This window comes from Ammospiza caudacuta, chromosome 10 (assembly GCF_027887145.1).
Source record: "Ammospiza caudacuta isolate bAmmCau1 chromosome 10, bAmmCau1.pri, whole genome shotgun sequence".
Taxonomy (NCBI): domain Eukaryota; kingdom Metazoa; phylum Chordata; class Aves; order Passeriformes; family Passerellidae; genus Ammospiza; species Ammospiza caudacuta.
Genome location: NC_080602.1, coordinates 6340202 through 6356228, shown reverse-complemented (window position 1 = coordinate 6356228; position 16027 = coordinate 6340202). Strand labels below are relative to the sequence as shown.

General features: G+C 53.6%; 1 pseudogene; it reads left to right on the top strand.

The window, feature by feature from the left end:
* The first annotated feature begins 376 nt into the window (after positions 1-376).
* On the top strand, positions 377-14613 carry LOC131561682 (serine/threonine-protein kinase pim-1-like; annotated as a pseudogene).
* Positions 14614-16027: the final 1414 nt, after the last annotated feature.

Genomic DNA, 16027 nt, shown 5'->3' with positions numbered 1-16027 from the left:
AGGACTGGTTGGCGATGTCGGTGCTGGACAGGCGGCCCCCAGCGTGCTCCGGCGGCGGGCCCGCCTCACGCCGCGGGCCGGGCAGCACCTCCAGCAGGCAGGGCAGGACGGTCTCCTCCGGCGGCTGCTTGTCGAAAGCATGGCCTGGGGCGACATGGAGTGGACGGGGTAGGGGCTGCCCTTCGAGCTGCCCCCGGGAGCAGCTGAGTCGCCCTGCCCACCCACTCACCTGGCCGTGTTTGCTGCTTTCCTGGAGGAAGCTGCCCAGAGCACGGTGCAGCTCAGGAACGGGCGGCCAGAGTTTCTGCTTCATGTTGCTGGGTACGCAGGAAGGGGCATCGAATTGACCCTCAGACTTGAGGTGCCCTAATGCCCCATGCAAGGTGCCCAGTCTTGGTGCTGGACCCCCCCGCCTGCCCCCGGCACAGCCCTTACCTGTAGAGGGAGGGGAAGGTGCAGCGCAGCCCCAGGAGCGCTGCTGAGAAGAGCAGCGGCACCACCGTAACACTGGGGATGAGCCAGCCTGCATCGGAGGAGGAATGCCGGAACTGTAGCCTTTCCCAGAGCCACCATCTCTGAGCCCCTCGCAGCCCCCTGCCCCGTGCCCCCCTCTCCATTTCCAGCACTGTCCGCCTCTTGCCGTCAGCCGTGTGGCTCCTGCGGCCTCAGCCTCCAGCCCTGCCCCTTACCCGCATCGGCCACGGCATCAACCACAACGGGTTTGGGCCCGGCGCTCCAGCTGCCCCGGTACCACGGCCCGCTGATTTTTGAATATTTTGTCCTGAGAATATCTGACAGCCACAAGAAAGTGAAGCAGAGGGTGCTGGATGTGCTGGCTGAAATCACAGGGGCCCTGAAAGATGCCCTGAACCCGGTGATCATTGGTTTGGTGGAAGGAATAACAAAGAACCTGAACTCAAAGGATCCCAGGGTTTGTGGGGCAGCTGTGAAAGCACTGGGAGAATCCATTGCTCATTTGGGTCAGGCTGAGCCCTGGCAGGGACTCTCCTCAGCTTCGTCTCTGTCTCTCCTGCACAAGAGAGCGCTGAGTGCCTTGGCAGCTGCTCTTGTCTGGGGAACACTGCAGCTGACACCCACCAGAGGCTGTGCAGGTGCAGTCCTTATGCACCATCCCCAACAGGCTGGAATGGGATCAGCATTTCCCAACAGTCCCAGGAGCCCTTGGCTCTGTGCTGCTTGTCTGAAGAGCAAGTCCTGGGCTACAGCTCTGCTACAGTTCAGGGGCAAAGGGGGTTTGGAGTTTGCTTGGGCCCCGTCTGACTTCCCAAATGAACAGCTTTGCTGTTGGCATGAAGGGACACTGACCCATCAGAGCTTCTGCAGGGCAGCCACCTGGGAGGCTCTACATTAGAGGCATTAGCTGCCTATTTTCCACTTTTCTTCTTTGTCTTCTATGTTCAAAGGGGAACTTGTGATTCACCAAGTTCATTTCTTTAGAACAAACAGGTATAAACCCAGCTGTCAATGGTGCCTTGTTCCACGTGTTGTTTTGCGTGGGGCAAGATGGCCACAGCAATTAACTACATAGGCAAGGGCTGCTCTAAACTCCTTTGCCACACACATTTATGTCAGCTCTGAGAATGCTGCACTGGGGGAATATGCCTGAAAAAAGGAGTGTTGAAGAGGCAGGTCTTCAAGAGGAGCTTCCACTTTCTCCTCCCCAGCTGCTCTCTGAATTCAGGAACTGCCTGACTCAGTGCCTTTCTGTGACCCAAGTATGGGGCTCTTCCTTTGTGCTCTGGGATGCAAACCCTTTTCACTGCTTCCATGTGACTGAACTCCTGAGGTCCCTGATGTGAAATGTTTTAACAAAGCTCCTGCTACAGCAGACAAGTTTGGATTTACAAATGTGAGAGGAGAGCTTTTCTTTTGGAATTTAAAACCCTGCCAAGTAGGCTGGAAGGAAAGAAGAAAAGGATTCAAAAATCCACAGAAATGTACTTTATTTTATAAAATGGGATTGGCCCTGCCCTTTCTCCTATGACCTGAGAAAAGTGAGCAGGAACGTGTGTTTCCCTTGTAGATAAAGTGTCCCTGCTGAAAGAGTTCAGCTACCAATGGAATCACCTGAGTGGCCAAGCCCTGCTGGATGTCACCGAGCGTATCACAGGCTTGGCCTCCCCTTCTGAGCCCAGAGCTCTTCCCAGGGAGCATTTACAGGGAATGCCTGTGAGCAGACAGCAGAGCAGCTCCTCCAAACCAGGAGGTGCTGAGCGTGTCCCTGCTGCCCCATGGCCAAGGCAGGTGGGTTTGGCAGGTTTTCCCTGGCTGCTGCAGAGCTGGGCAGCACCTGAGATGGGGGCGGCGCTCGGCCTGGGGCTGAGCTCTCACTGGGGCATCTCAGAACCACCTCCAGCAAAGGGAGGGCTAAAAATGCCCCAGCTGGCTCCTCTCTGGGGAGCTCAGGGGCATCTGTGATCTTTGAGGGGAAATGGTGGCAAATGCTGTTTCAGGGCATCAGTTTGTTTTGTCCTCACAGAATTCTTGTTTTTCTCTTGGAAAGTTTTGAGGCTGAACCGTGCAGGGCCTGGGAGTCACAGCTTAGGTCAGAACTCAACAGAGGTACCAGAGGCACGGGTTTAGTGCAAGGCAGCCTCTGGGGCACAGGGACAGAAGCAGAGTGCTGAGGCTCCTGCCTGTGCTGTCAGAGGGGCCTTGGACTGAGCCTTTCAGGGTGTGCAAACAGTGTCTGCCTGGGTCAGCGCTGCCCAAAATGCTACACATGCAGCTGATAATTGATTCCTCAGAGGAGCTTGCTGTGTCAGCCAGAGCCAAGGAATGGAAAAAGGATAATCTCAATATATAGCAGAGAAGATGATTGATAGCCTTGCTTTAACTGGGGCTAAATCCACTGCTAATTATGCCAACATCTTTGAATGCAAGGTTTAATACACTTTGTGTCTTCATTAGGAATCTCAAAAAGGCATGTTCAGCAATTGGGAATGTCAAAGGCCCTTAAAGAGCTTTTGAATAAAGTAGATCTCCAGCAATAGGGCATTTAGTTTAGCAGTTCTTTTGATCTCTTTTTCAAATAAAGGAATTAACCATAAATTAGGACTACTTTAGAAAAAGCAGATGTTCTCTCTGAGATTTAGCAGGACCGGACAGCTGTTCCTCACATTCAGTAGTCACTGATGTCTTTAATTGCATTTTAATTCAAATGAATTCCCATTTTAAAATGGGTTCCATAACCCTTTCCTGCTAAGCAGAATTGGTTTTGGGTACTTGCAGGAGCTCTTTCAATGTTGATGTGTGCTGGTGGATTAACAGCATAGAGAAAATCAAGTCTCTTCTGCCACAGAATACTAAATTGCTGCTAAATAACATTTTGTCCGATCAGAAAATAAGAATGGTCTCCAGAGCATTTCAGGTTTTCATCTCTTAGCCAAATCTGCCTGTTGCAAGGAGCCTGTTGCTAGTAAACATTTGTCCGTGTTTGATACAGTTCAGTTCAGAAAATGGGCAGAGAGATTTCAGAGACAGTATGAGAAAACACTCGTGTTTTGGTTACATTTCAGTCCCCTGTGTAGCATTTTTCTTTCTCTATGCCCCTATTTCAGTGGACATATAAGAAAAAGTGCCATTAACTTTGGGAGGGGAAGTGGCATTAAAATGTGGAGATGCCCAAATGCCAAGGCAATGGGGTCTGGGTAATTATCTAAGACACCCTGAGGTTTGAAACAGGTCTTTGCTGGAAGCCCCTAAAGCATTCTGCCAAAGACCCCAGCTGGTCACTGATGTTTCTCATCCAGCTGTCAGGCAGCAGCCATCTCTGGTGGGCTGGAGTTTTGAGGTGTGTTCTAACCCTGCCCTTTGCTGTGTGCCACTGAGCACAGGGAAGAGCCAGATTAGACATTTGGCACTTGACATCAAAGTTACAAAAATGGAATAATTACTTTTATTAGAAATCTCTCCATTTCCTCTCTATGGTGCATTTCCAAATCTTCAGTGTGGGTTTAGACATCTTCTTAATGGAAATAAAAGGCAATTGGACATTTCACTCATTGCTCATGCAGAAAGAGATTGTGAAATAATTTAGTAAAGGTAGGAAGTCTGCCACAGGGACAAGGGCTCTGGTTGGAGCAATTAGTGCTGAGGGGTTGGTGGTTCTGTTTCCAGGATGCTCAGCTGCTTTGCCCCTTTCTGGACCAAGGGGCTCTGGGTGCTGTTTTGCTGCTCTTGGCCAGAGAGGCTGGCAAGAAGCAGAAGCAGAGGCAGATCCTTGTTGCAGTGAGGCTGGTGGGTAAGGAGCTGTGTCTCTGTCCCGGCAGTGCTTGTGCAGGGGGTTCATGCCAGGAGCCCTGAAGTCGCCCAGCGCGACGCCCTGCCCGTGCTCTGGTCCTGCCTGGAGAACAAGGCGCTGCCTGTGCGGAGCGCCAGCGTCCGCACCGTGGCCACCAAGCTGGCCTCTGCCCTCTGCAAGGTGATGGGCACCCAGCTGAAGGAATGTGCTGCCAGCAAGCCTCCACATGTGCGGGAAAACCTCTCCAAAATGCTGGGCTGGTGAAGGCGAGATGTTCTCCAGAAGGCTGAGGAAGCGCTGAGTTGGACACCTCTGGATTTGCCTTTTGAGCTGTGCCAAAATGACAGAATCCTAAGGAAGGGTGTGCATCTGCCCCGCTCTCTCCATTGCTCTTCCTATTCATGGCATGGGGGGCCTGGAGCAGCTCCAGATGGAGGACAAGGTGAAGGCAATCATGGCTCAGCCTCACACAGAGGTGAGGGGGGAGCTGGGCCAATCTCTGCTGGCAGGAAGGGTCTTGTGGCAGCCCAGAGAGGCTGTGCACATTGCCAGGGAACAGCTGTGCCCTGCATGTGCCCCTGCAATGAGCTGTGCTGCTGCCAGTGCCCCTGGAGCTGTGGGGCTGCTGAGCTGTGGGGCAGGCAGAGGAGCAGGAGGGTGCATGTGCAGCTGAGCCATTCCTGGGGAGCACAGGGCTCTGGGCTCCCTGCTGTCCCGGGGCAGCCCAGAGGCCAGGCTGGGCCTGTGCCAGCTCTGGGCAAGTGGCTCAGGGTTTGCCCTGGCCTGCCTCAGTGTCTGCCAGCAGGAGCATGTTTCCCTGTGCAGCTGTTTGGACATTTCCAGGAAATGTGTCCCATGAAATATGGAGCTTCAGATGCTTTAGGTTTGCATGGAGGCCTCTGTTAAACTTTGCCTCTCTGTTAAACTTTGTGTCTCCATTTTGCAGATCTGGCTGGTTACAGTCTTACCGAGAAGTTTTCTCTGGACACTTCCGATGTTCCCTCACCCACAAAGTCCTCGCCTCCCCTCCAGAAGAGCTCTCTTTCCTCCAAGCTCAGGAAGAACCTGCCGCCTGTATGAAGAGTGTTTGAAGAAAAGGATTGATGCATTAGGCTTCATAGTTACAGCTGTACATATGTTCTGATCTTTAGGTGTAGTTTTGAATTAATGTCTTTTGATTCTGCATTTAAGTTTTGATGACATATTTTTAATTCTATATATTTTATTTTGATGATGAAAAACGTAAATAAATAAAAAAATTGAAAAAAAACAAAAGGAGAATGTGAGACCAGGACCTGCTAGCCTAGAGACTATGGGAGTGCAGCTCACTCGATGTGCCAGTGTCTCACCACATCCTTTCCTCATTGGGCCTCTCCTCTTCCTCTTTGGCCATGTTTTCTTTGTGTCATTTGTGCTGCTCTTTGTTACTTGGCAATACAGCAGGGCCACCATTGACCTGTTTGGGGGACAATGGATCCAAAAGATCCTGTCTAGTCAAAGGTTTTCTACCTAGGTGTGTTCTGTGCTCACCAAAGGCCTGAGCAAAGAAACCAAGAGAAGTGTGCCCAAATCCCAAAGCTTTGCTCCTTTGCAATCTCCCACTGATCTGGCTCACAGGTGTCTTCAATCACAATTCCATAGGTAAGAAGAGGTCATGTATTTCACTGGGAAATGATGCACTGCTTTGGCAAAGTCACCTGTATGTATATTTACCCGGGACAGCAGTGCAGCTGTGTTGTTTGCACCTTGTTTGCGGAAGGATGAGTGCCCTGGGAGGCCAATAACAAGTGACAAGGGTTCCTCAAATCTGCACTGCAGCCTGGCTGCCATTCAGCCCAGAGCTAGGGGATCATTTGTTCCCGTGGACCAGTGCTTGCCAATGGAATGAATTCCTGCACAGCTTGAAGAAGCAATTCTGGATTCAGCTCCAGCTCTTGGTGGGCTGCATGATCATTGACAGTGCTGCCCTTCCAGAAATTATTCTGCAGTTTCCTTTCATAGTCATTTGAAGCTTTTAAACTTCACATTTCAGTTTGCTTTGCCTTAGGAGAAAACACTTTTGGGCCCAGTGCAAACTGTAACCTTTTGGCAGCAAAGTCCTTGTGGTTGCCTGTTGAAAGCGAAGGAAGCCAATCAGCCACTTTATATAACAGTGTTAATTAACTTCATGCATATTGCAAAATCCAAGGTCACGATAGGTTACAGAGAAAACTCTAACCCCTCCTTTTGTTTACAATACTTGTGGTTTGTCTATTGAAAACAGGATCAGTGTTCTCAGAGAGCCCAAGGACAGAATGTTTGCCTGTTATGGGAAGACTGTCTGAGAATCTTATTGTTTAGAAAGTGGTGCTTGAGAGAGCCTAACTATTTATAGAATCAAGCCTAGGAAATGCTTTACAACTACCTTTTACTTTTCCCTCAACTGTATACCTTCATGGCCTCTTTCTTTAAGCCGTGCTAGAACCAGACTCTCCACAGTTGCCAGCTTCTGATGTCACACAATGTCACCTGGCTGCCTGTGTTTGCTTGGCTCTGGGTCTAGTCCCGGCCTAGCAAAGCCCAGGCAGGGTGGAACGTTGCAGGGAAGACTGGTCCATGAGCTTATGGGGTTGCCATCAGCAGCAGAGTGAATGTGCCCTTTGGGGATTCCTCTGGAGACAAAATTAGGGACCTACTCCATGCCACAATATTCTCTTAGATCTTTCTAAAATATCCTGTAAAAGGCTGTGAAACTTCACATCTCCTTGCACACCCTCTGTTTGAAGGGGGGCATTTTTGTCCCTCCTCAAAGTCATTGCTCTTGCACATCAAAAACATGAACATCCACCAACAGGAATGATGCATGGTCCTGCTGCTGCTGCTCCAGAGCACTGGGCAGGGCAGGCCTGGGTATTACCAATATGAGCACTTAATTAGCATTTCATGCTCCTTCAAGCTGTCCAATCTCAGGGATTTTTTTTTCAAAGCAGCCACTGCACCATCCCTAGGGAAGAACAGGAACTGGGAAATAGCGACTGCCAGCCTTGCAGGGGTGTGAGAGAAAACCTGACGTGTCTGCATCAAAAGATGAATGGGAAGAGTGTAATGGCCAAAGCAAACACTTCGTTAGGATAGCAGGAGCAGTTCTTTACTGCATGCTTGCATGAAGATCATTTGGGATCTCTTTTTTATGTCTCATGCAGAAAAGGAGCTCTTAATAATACCATGCTACTTAAACCAGATTGGGATGCAGCTCTGTAGTGGTTCACAGTGAAGCAGACGGCCTGCTTTGTCACTGCCAGCCCTGCTGAGCCTGCGAGGGACTGTAGTGTATCCCATGCCTGTTTTGCCTCCAAGCAGAGCTTGGTTTTCCTTATTAGTTTGGAGTAAATACAAGAGTAATAAAATGGACAATTAAACTGGCCACTTTGGAGGATACGCTCATGCTTTGGCATGTCAGTCCTGTACCTCATGCTCCCACAGCTTGTTACTCATCATGAAATATTTAAACAAAAAACCTCCGCTCTCATGTTACATCTGAATAAAACTGCATCAGATCATCAAGAATTCTGCTGACAGGAACAAGACAAGAGCCTTCCGACACTCACTTGCAGCTGTCCCGGATTGCTGCAGCCCTTTGTGCAAAGCTGCTGCAGACAGAGTGTTTGGAGTTGGTTTGGGCCTTTATGAAAGATCTGTGGAGCAGTGTGCAGGGCTCTCCTGGCAGGAAACTGTTTGTCCAAGCCCAGGGACACGGTGCCGGCAGGAGCGGAGCGGCCCCGCTCCCAGCCCGAGAGTCTGTGAGCTGAGCCACGCCGGGGAGACAAGGCAGCGAGGGGCTCCAGCCCAGCTGCTTCACTGCCCTGCCCGCCCCATGGAGCTCTGCCGTGGGAGAAAGCCGACACCGGATGAGTCCCCGAGCTTCCATCAGCTGCTGGAACTGCTCCATGACAGCTCCTGTTCTTCCGAGAGAGATCCCAGCGCCTTCTTGGAACACGTGTCATGGGGGATTCTGTTTGATAATAAACTGTTGGGGGTTTTCCACTTCCATCCATTAGTAATAATTTCCTATTGCTGGAAAGGGATTGTTGGCACACTTTAGAGGAGACAACTTCTTGCACAATATCCTGTTTGAAGTTGTCTCAAACTGTGTGAGACAGATGGCTTCACACAGGAGCATCCCCAAGGCTGCTGAGGGGAAGGCACAGAGGAAGACAAACCCAGTATTTCTGAGGGAACTCCCTGACACCAAACCAACCTGAGTTGTCAAACAGCAGACCTGATGTTTCGAGACATGGGCCACAGGGGAAACCTTTCAGTGTGTTTGGTCCAGGCTGGGCTATGCTCGAGGCAAAGGTGTGTCAGTGTGTTGGATAATACTCTTTTCTTGACCTAGAGATGGGGCAACTGAGAGGTGTTTTCAAAACTTTTATTCTATTTTCAGTCTCATGAGAATGGTGAGACAATACAGATGTTATAATTCACGCCATCACCATCAGAAGCCAGCTACTTTCTAATTATAATACATTATAAGCATTTCTTGGTCTATCAGCCTTTTGCCATGCCATGTTGTAGATGCCTTGAAGCCAATTCTTTAAAAATACTCTTTGTGGGTCCCACAACAATGCATCTTCCATAGCTCTGTTTTTCCAAAATCTTATTTGCTAGGCCATCTTTTGGAACTTTTCCAGCTCCATTTCTCTCTCAACAATATCTGTCCTATTCCATGGCATTTTTAAGTTAGTGTTTCTTGTCTCAAGATTTATATACAGATTCATACTGTGTGGGCCTTCTATTAGGCCCTAAAAACTTTCTACAAATCCATTTCCCACATCAGTGCACTTGGCTCCTTCTCTCCTCATTGTGCCTGGCAAGCACAGGAGCCCAGAGCTCCTGCAGAACCCATCCCAGCACTCAGTGGGAGCAAACTTGTGTCCAGTCCTCACCCGGAGCTGCAGTGCCCAGCATTCCACCACACTGCAATGAGGAACTGTTCCTGCTCTTTCAGAAGGAGCTAAGGAGCTTTGGCCTTCAGATCAATTGTCTGCAGGCTCCTGCAGTGCCTGGTGCTGCTCCCTTGCCAGAGGCACCCCAGGCCAGGGGGGCACATCTGGGCTGCTGTGTCTGGCTCTGGGGCTCCCTGTTCTGGGCAGTGAGGAGGAGCTGCAGAGGCTCTGCAGGACTGACAGGATGAGCTTTGGGGCTGGCAGGAGAAGCTGAGGGTCCTGGGCTGCTGGAGCTGCTGAAGAGGAGGCCCAGGGCTCATCCTGCAACTGCTCCAAGTATTCTTTCAGAAAATCCCAGAATCAGCAAGGGTGGAACAGGCCATGGAGATCATCAAGTCCAATCCGTGCCCTGACACTGCCTTGTCTCCTCTGGGCCTCCTCTCCTCCAGGATAAACAATCTCAGCAGCTCCCTCAGCCGCTCCTCACAGCTCTTGTGTTCCAGATCCCTCATCAACCTTATTGCCCTTCTCTGGACACACTCTCCATGTCCTTCCTAAATTGGGGCCCCAGAACTGCAAACAGCACTTGAGGCGCTGCCCAAGCAGTGCTGAGCACAGGGGAAGAATCCCTGCCCTGGTCCTGCTGGCCACACCATTCCTGATCCAGGCCAGGAGCCACTGGCCTTCTTGGCCACCTGGGCACACAGCACAATTCCAGCAATTTGTTGGCACAGAAAATTACCATCTGGCAATTTCCCGGTGCTGGCACATTCCCCACCCAGATCTGGTGTGCACTGGCACTGCCAGTGCCCACATCTGGAAATTTTCCTCATCTGGCACCACCCATATCCAGAATTTACTGGCAAAGAAAGCTAAAACCTGGCAATTTCCCCTTGCCAGCACTGCCCAATCTGGAGTTTGTTGGCAGCAGGATCCCAAGAAAGAAGGAAGGAAAGAAGGAAAGAAAAGAGGAAGGCATCCAGATCCAGTCCTTCCTGGAGCCTGGAGCCTGAAATGGGCTGTTTGCTGGCACTGCCAGTGCCCAAATCTGGAAATTTCCCTATTCTGGCACAGCCCAAGTGCAGCAATTTGCTGGCACAGAAATCCAAAAGCCGAGGTGTCGCAGACATTTTTTCACATAAATCCTTTCTTTCAGATTTCTGCCTCTTCTGGAAGGCAGAGGCCTCAGAAGAGAATGTAAACAATTGTTATCAGCTGCTGTGAAATGCAATAGGATGCACCTATTTTGACCTGTCATTGTTTCATGTTCCCATGTTTATAAATAAGGGCCAATCACAGGAACAAGCTAGGGACAGAGTCCCTGGACACAACTTTGTTATAGATTCTTTCTTTCTATTCTTAGCTTAGCAACAGCATCTAAAACTTCTCTCTCTTTATTCTATTTAGTATAGTCATAATGTATTATATATCATATATCAATAAATCCAGCCTTCTGATCAAGAAACAAGATTCACCGTCCATCTCTCACCCTCAGCGACCCACTCAGGTCCCAGTAATACTGAGGCAGCTTCCTGCTACTGGGTCTGCCACCACCCCCACATCTTGTGTTTCATGTAACCAGAACCCAGATTTGGAAATTTCTCAGTTCCAGCAGAGCCCAAATCTGGCAAATTTCTGTTGCTGGCAATGACTCCACCTAGATCTGGTGTTTGCTGGGACTGCCAGTGCCCAGATTTGGAAATTTCCCGGTGCCTTCACAGCCCAGGTCTAGCAATTTGGTGTTAGCTAGCTTAGGAAGAGAAGTTCCTCAGACTGTGACTTTCCTTTTTCTTGGAACTGTTTAAACCTGCTCTGGACTGAAAACCCAGACAAACACCGACAGCAGCAGCTCACACCTGTGGCCCCCCGAGCTCTGGGACGCTGCATTCCAGCACCAGAGGGACTTAGAAGAGATGAAGTGAGTCAACTACAACCCACAAAAAGGACTTTCTGAATTTGCCATCTCTTCAGCACTGTCAGAGGTTTTATTTAATATTATTCATTTTTCGTGCTTGTGAATACTTTACTCGTTAAAAAAACTGAGATTTTTTTCACTTTTCTCAAGGGAAGTCTTTTCCTGAACTAGTAGGGGGAGGGGCCGCTTGAACTTGTTTTTTAGACAGACCCCTTTTGGAGGTTTCCTCCCCAAATTTGCCCTAAGCCAGCACAAACAGTCACAATGAAAATTTCACCAGTGGCATAATTTCCTGATGGAAAATCTTGTGACAGAAGCTCAACCTTGTTCTCCATGAGAGATTTTTGGGAAGAGCAGACAGGAGAAGACTCCTGGAAAACTGAAACAGCTTTCCAGATGTGAAATAAAAGAAACAATCCAAGGTGTTTTCCTCTATTTATTTCTATGCTCCCCTTTTCTATGTTGCATCCCAGTAATTCCAGATGCATCTCACCTCTAGGATCGCTGACTTAGGGATTTTTAGACACTCTAAAATACCATGAGCCACACAAATTTCCTTCCCCTGTTTTTACAGGGAAGCAACACTGGAGATGTAAGTGCAGTGCTTGGGTCAGGTAGGAATCTTACCCCAAGGGAAGGTGCCCCGACAGTGTTTGACCCTCAGCAAGGACAATGCACAGCAGCGAGCGAGGGGATCGCTGTGCCAGCGTGCAGGAGTCAGGGCTCTGCATTTGGGCTCAAGGCTGCAAAGTTCCCGTGTTTGGGCAGACGGAGGGGCTGTCCCCGGGGCGCGCGGGGCTCGAACGTGGGGCTCGTGGGGCGAGCGGGGAACGGACACGGGGACGAACGGCCCCGGTGCTTCAGTTGCAGCGGCGGCAGCGGCGGCAGCAGCGGCGACAGCAGCGGCGAGAGCAGCAAAACAGATAATTTAAAACACGCTTTCCCCTATTTTTCTTTCTCTTTCTCTTTGTCTCTTTATTTCTCTTTCTTTCCCGCTGTCGGGCACCCTTCTCTCGGGGTCCCTTGTCCGGCGTCCCTCTCCTCTCCCCTCCTCCCTCTCCCCTGCAGGGCAGGGCCATGCCCCCGGCCCGCCCCCGGCCCCGGGCGGGGCTGCCCCGTGCCCGGCCCCGGCCGTCCCGCCGCGGTCTCGCCTCCGCCCGGCTCTGGCCCTACTGGCGGTGGCGCTGCTGGGCGGGCATCAGTGCCTGGGGCGGGGGCGGCATCGCCGCCCTTCGGCTCCGCCTGGCCCGAGCCCGGCCCCGGACCCGACGCAGGCTCCAGTCCCGACCCCGGCCCCGGCTTCTCCCGGGGCCCGCGGAGCACACACGCGGCGCGGCCGCTCCCGCCGCTTCCGCTGCGGCTTCCCCGGCCCGAGCTCCGCCACTCGGAAGCGCGGCCTCCGGCCCCGAGCCGCCGGGGCCCGGGGCGGGTGGGGATGCCGGGCCCGGGGCGGGTGAGGGGCGCTCGGGGGCCGTTGCTGGACCCGGGCCGAGCGCTGACAGCCGCGTCCCGCCCGCAGGGAAGGCGCAGGAGGCCCTGCAGGAGCGGTACCGGCTGGGATCGCTGCTGGGACGCGGCGGCTTCGGCAGCGTCTTCGCAGCCACGCGGCTCTCGGACGGCGCCCCGGTGAGCGGCGGGGCCGGCGGCGGGCGCAGGCGGAGGGGGCGGAGGAGGAGGGAGGAGGAGGAGAAGGTCGGGGCGCGGCGGGACGGGCGGCGAGCTCACCCCACTGCTCTCCCTCGCTCGCAGGTGGCCATCAAACGCGTGCCGAGGGATCGCATCCGGCACTGGGGCGAGCTGGTGAGTGAGCGGAGCCAGCGGCAGCAGCCGGGCCGTGCCGGGCGAGGAGGAGCCGGGGCCCGGCGCGGTGGGAGCCGCCGTGAGCCCTGCGGGGAGAGCGGGCGTGGGTTGAGCGGGGCATGCAGAGCATCCCGGGCTGGCTGAGGGCTCCCAGAGCCCCGCACGGCCTCGGCCCCACTGACGGCGTCGTGCTCCTCCCGCAGCCCGACGGCACCAGCGCACCCCTGGAGATCGTGCTGCTGGCCAAGGTGTCCGGTGGCTGTGGCGGTGTCATTCAGCTCCTGGAGTGGCTTGAGCTCCCCGACAGCTTCCTGCTGGTCCTGGAGCGTCCGGAGCAGTGCCAGGAGCTCTCGGGTTTCCTGGCGGAGCGGGGGTTCCTGCCGGAGGAGGAGGCGCGGGAGCTGTTCCGCCAGGTGCTGGAGGCCGTGCGGCACTGCACCGCCTGCGGGGTCCTGCACCGGGACATCAAGCCCGAGAATGTCCTGCTCGACCTGGCCAGCGGGCAGCTGAAACTGATCGACTTTGGCTGTGGCGCCTTCCTCCAAGACACAGCCTACACCCAATTTGCAGGTGAGCCCTCGCAGGGGGTGCTCCTGGGCATCTCGTGGCCCAGCCTAGGTGCAGCACTGGGGCTTCCCCCTATTGCAGCCGGGATGGAATTGATGCTAGAGCCGAGTTGATTTGGGTGGGGTGTGAGGGCGGCCAGCTCCCAGCCCTGCTGACAGCCTTCAGCACCCACTGTGCCCTGGGCTGGGGCTGGAGCTGGGGCAGCCAGCCTGACACAAACCCCCATGGGGGCAGCAGAGAGGGGGGTCTGACCCCATTCCCCGGATGGTTTGGTGTGCAGGCAAGGAAGGGCTGGACTGCTGCGCTCTCCTTGTTCACCTTGGCTTATTAACATTTTTGGGGGCCATGCAGGTGGGGAGGAGAGTGGGTTTTCTCCACTACTGGGTGGGTTTTTCCTTTGTGTGTCATGGTTGGGCTTTCCCAGGGATTGTGCTGCCCTCTTCCAGTCCAGTGGCTTCTTTTCCAGCCGCGAGTTTGTGCACAAGTCCCAAGTGCTGGTGAGAGGGCAGCGCTCACCCCGTGTGCCTCTGGGGCGGCCCCCACATGCCCAGGGATGCTGGGGCTGGGCTCTGGGAGCAGCAGCAGCCCCCTGCTGAGCTGTGTCTGTGTTCCACAGGAACCCTGTCCTACAGCCCACCAGAGTGGATCCAGCACCAACGCTACCACGGCGAGGCAGCCACGATCTGGTCCCTGGGCCTCCTGCTGTGCCACCTGGTCATGGGGAAGCACCCATTCAGGAGGGGCCAGGAGATCATCCGGGGGCGAATCTTGTTCCCATGATGGCTCTCTCAAGGTGGATCCTCATCTCTGGGCACGGGGGGAATACCAGTGCTGGGAGACAGCAGTGGGCTCATGGGCAAACCACTCTGGCAGCTGCTGAGGAGGTTGCACATGTCCTGCTCTCCTGCTGTCCTCCAAACAGAGCATCCATGGGGAAGTTTAGGCCCAGCTCTGGTCACACCCAGCATGATCTGGGCATGGGAACAGGAGGGCAACTTCTCCAACTGACTGGTGATTTCTGGTTTCTCTCCCCAGAGTGCCAAGATGTTATTAAGAGGTGTTTGTCCATGCAACCCTCGGACAGGCCATCCTTAGAAGAGCTTTTCTGTCATCCTTGGGTGAAGGGTGTTTCCCTGCCCTAGAAGACTGAAGAAATCCACGTGCACAGTTGGATCCAGGGACCTAGCAGGTACCAGCTCCACACATCTCTTGGCAATCAGTGGCAAAGCAAACCAGGCTGGTTTTGTCCTGCCTGTAGCTCTGAGCAGGGGTCAGCAGAAGGGAACATGCAGCTCTTGGGCTGGAGCTGAGCTGGAGACCCGGTGTGACAAGCACTGGTGGCCACCATCCCCCTGGTTTTGTTTGTATGGTTCATGGATGGCTGGGGCCCTGGGCAGAGCCCTGACAGCCTGGTCTGACCCCAGGGAAGGAGAAGGAGCCCCTGGAGAAGCTGTTCCAAATGGGGCTGGTGCTGGAGACACCAAGGACAACCTCAAGGATGACAATCTCTTCCTTGGCCTGGCCAGCTGAAGATGATGGACTTGGATTCTGGCACCTTCTTCAAAGCCAGGCTCCAGGTCCAATTTGCAGGTGAGTCTATAGGTAGGGGGTTGCTCCCGGATCTGGGCATGGCACAGCTGGGCACCAAAGGTTCCCCCTTTGCTGGGGCAGATACAATGAATTCTTCAGTCAGCTGCCCAGCTGCTTTTTGGCTCTGGGCAGCTGCTGAGGGCTGGATGTGCCCTGGCTGGCTGCAGGCTGGGCACATGTGCTGCCCTCCTGCTCTGCTGCCAAAGGCAGCAGGGATGGGCAGCTCTGGGCACTGCCAGCATGGCCTGGGCACCGCAGGCCTTGGCACAAGGGCACAGGAGCCCTCAGCTGACGGGCGGTTTCTGCTTTCTCTCCTTGCAGCCGGGCTCTGCGGGTGCTGAGGCTGCTCTGGGCTCTGCCAGGGCTCAGCTGGGCTCAGCCCTGGGCCCAGCTGGGCTGGCTCTGCCCTCACATTGCTCTGACAGCTCTGCATCAGACGAGCCCGTTGTGAGCACAGCGCCTGAGCTTTCTGCTTTGGCAGGTGAGTGAGACTCTGCTGCAGGCCCAGAGATTGCAGCTGGGGACACACATCCAACTGGCAAGGACCCAAACTCTCCACAGTAGCAGCTGAACGCCTGGATCTGCACAGGGTGTTTTGTCTGTCCCATTCTTCCTTCTTGATTGGCTGGAATTGTGCAATTGCACTTTCTTCCTCCTCTAGAAGTGCCACGAGTGGGCCAAAGCTGGCGAGTGGGCCGTGCTCCTGAGGCAGTGCAGTCTGGAGCTGGTGGATGGAGAATTGCCCTTCTGCACTGCCAAACCAGAGCAAAAAGCTGTCAGAGGGACTTTGTGACTCTAAGAAATCCCTGAAAGTTTCAATGGGAATGTTCCGCTCATTCCCAGGCTGAGAAGGAAGGTCGTCTTGTAAAGGATTTGGGCTTTGAAAGAGTTTCCATTCCCAGTCCTGCTTGGAGCTGGAAGGGCACAAAGCAACTTCCTCTTGCCTCGACCACAATTTAAAATAAC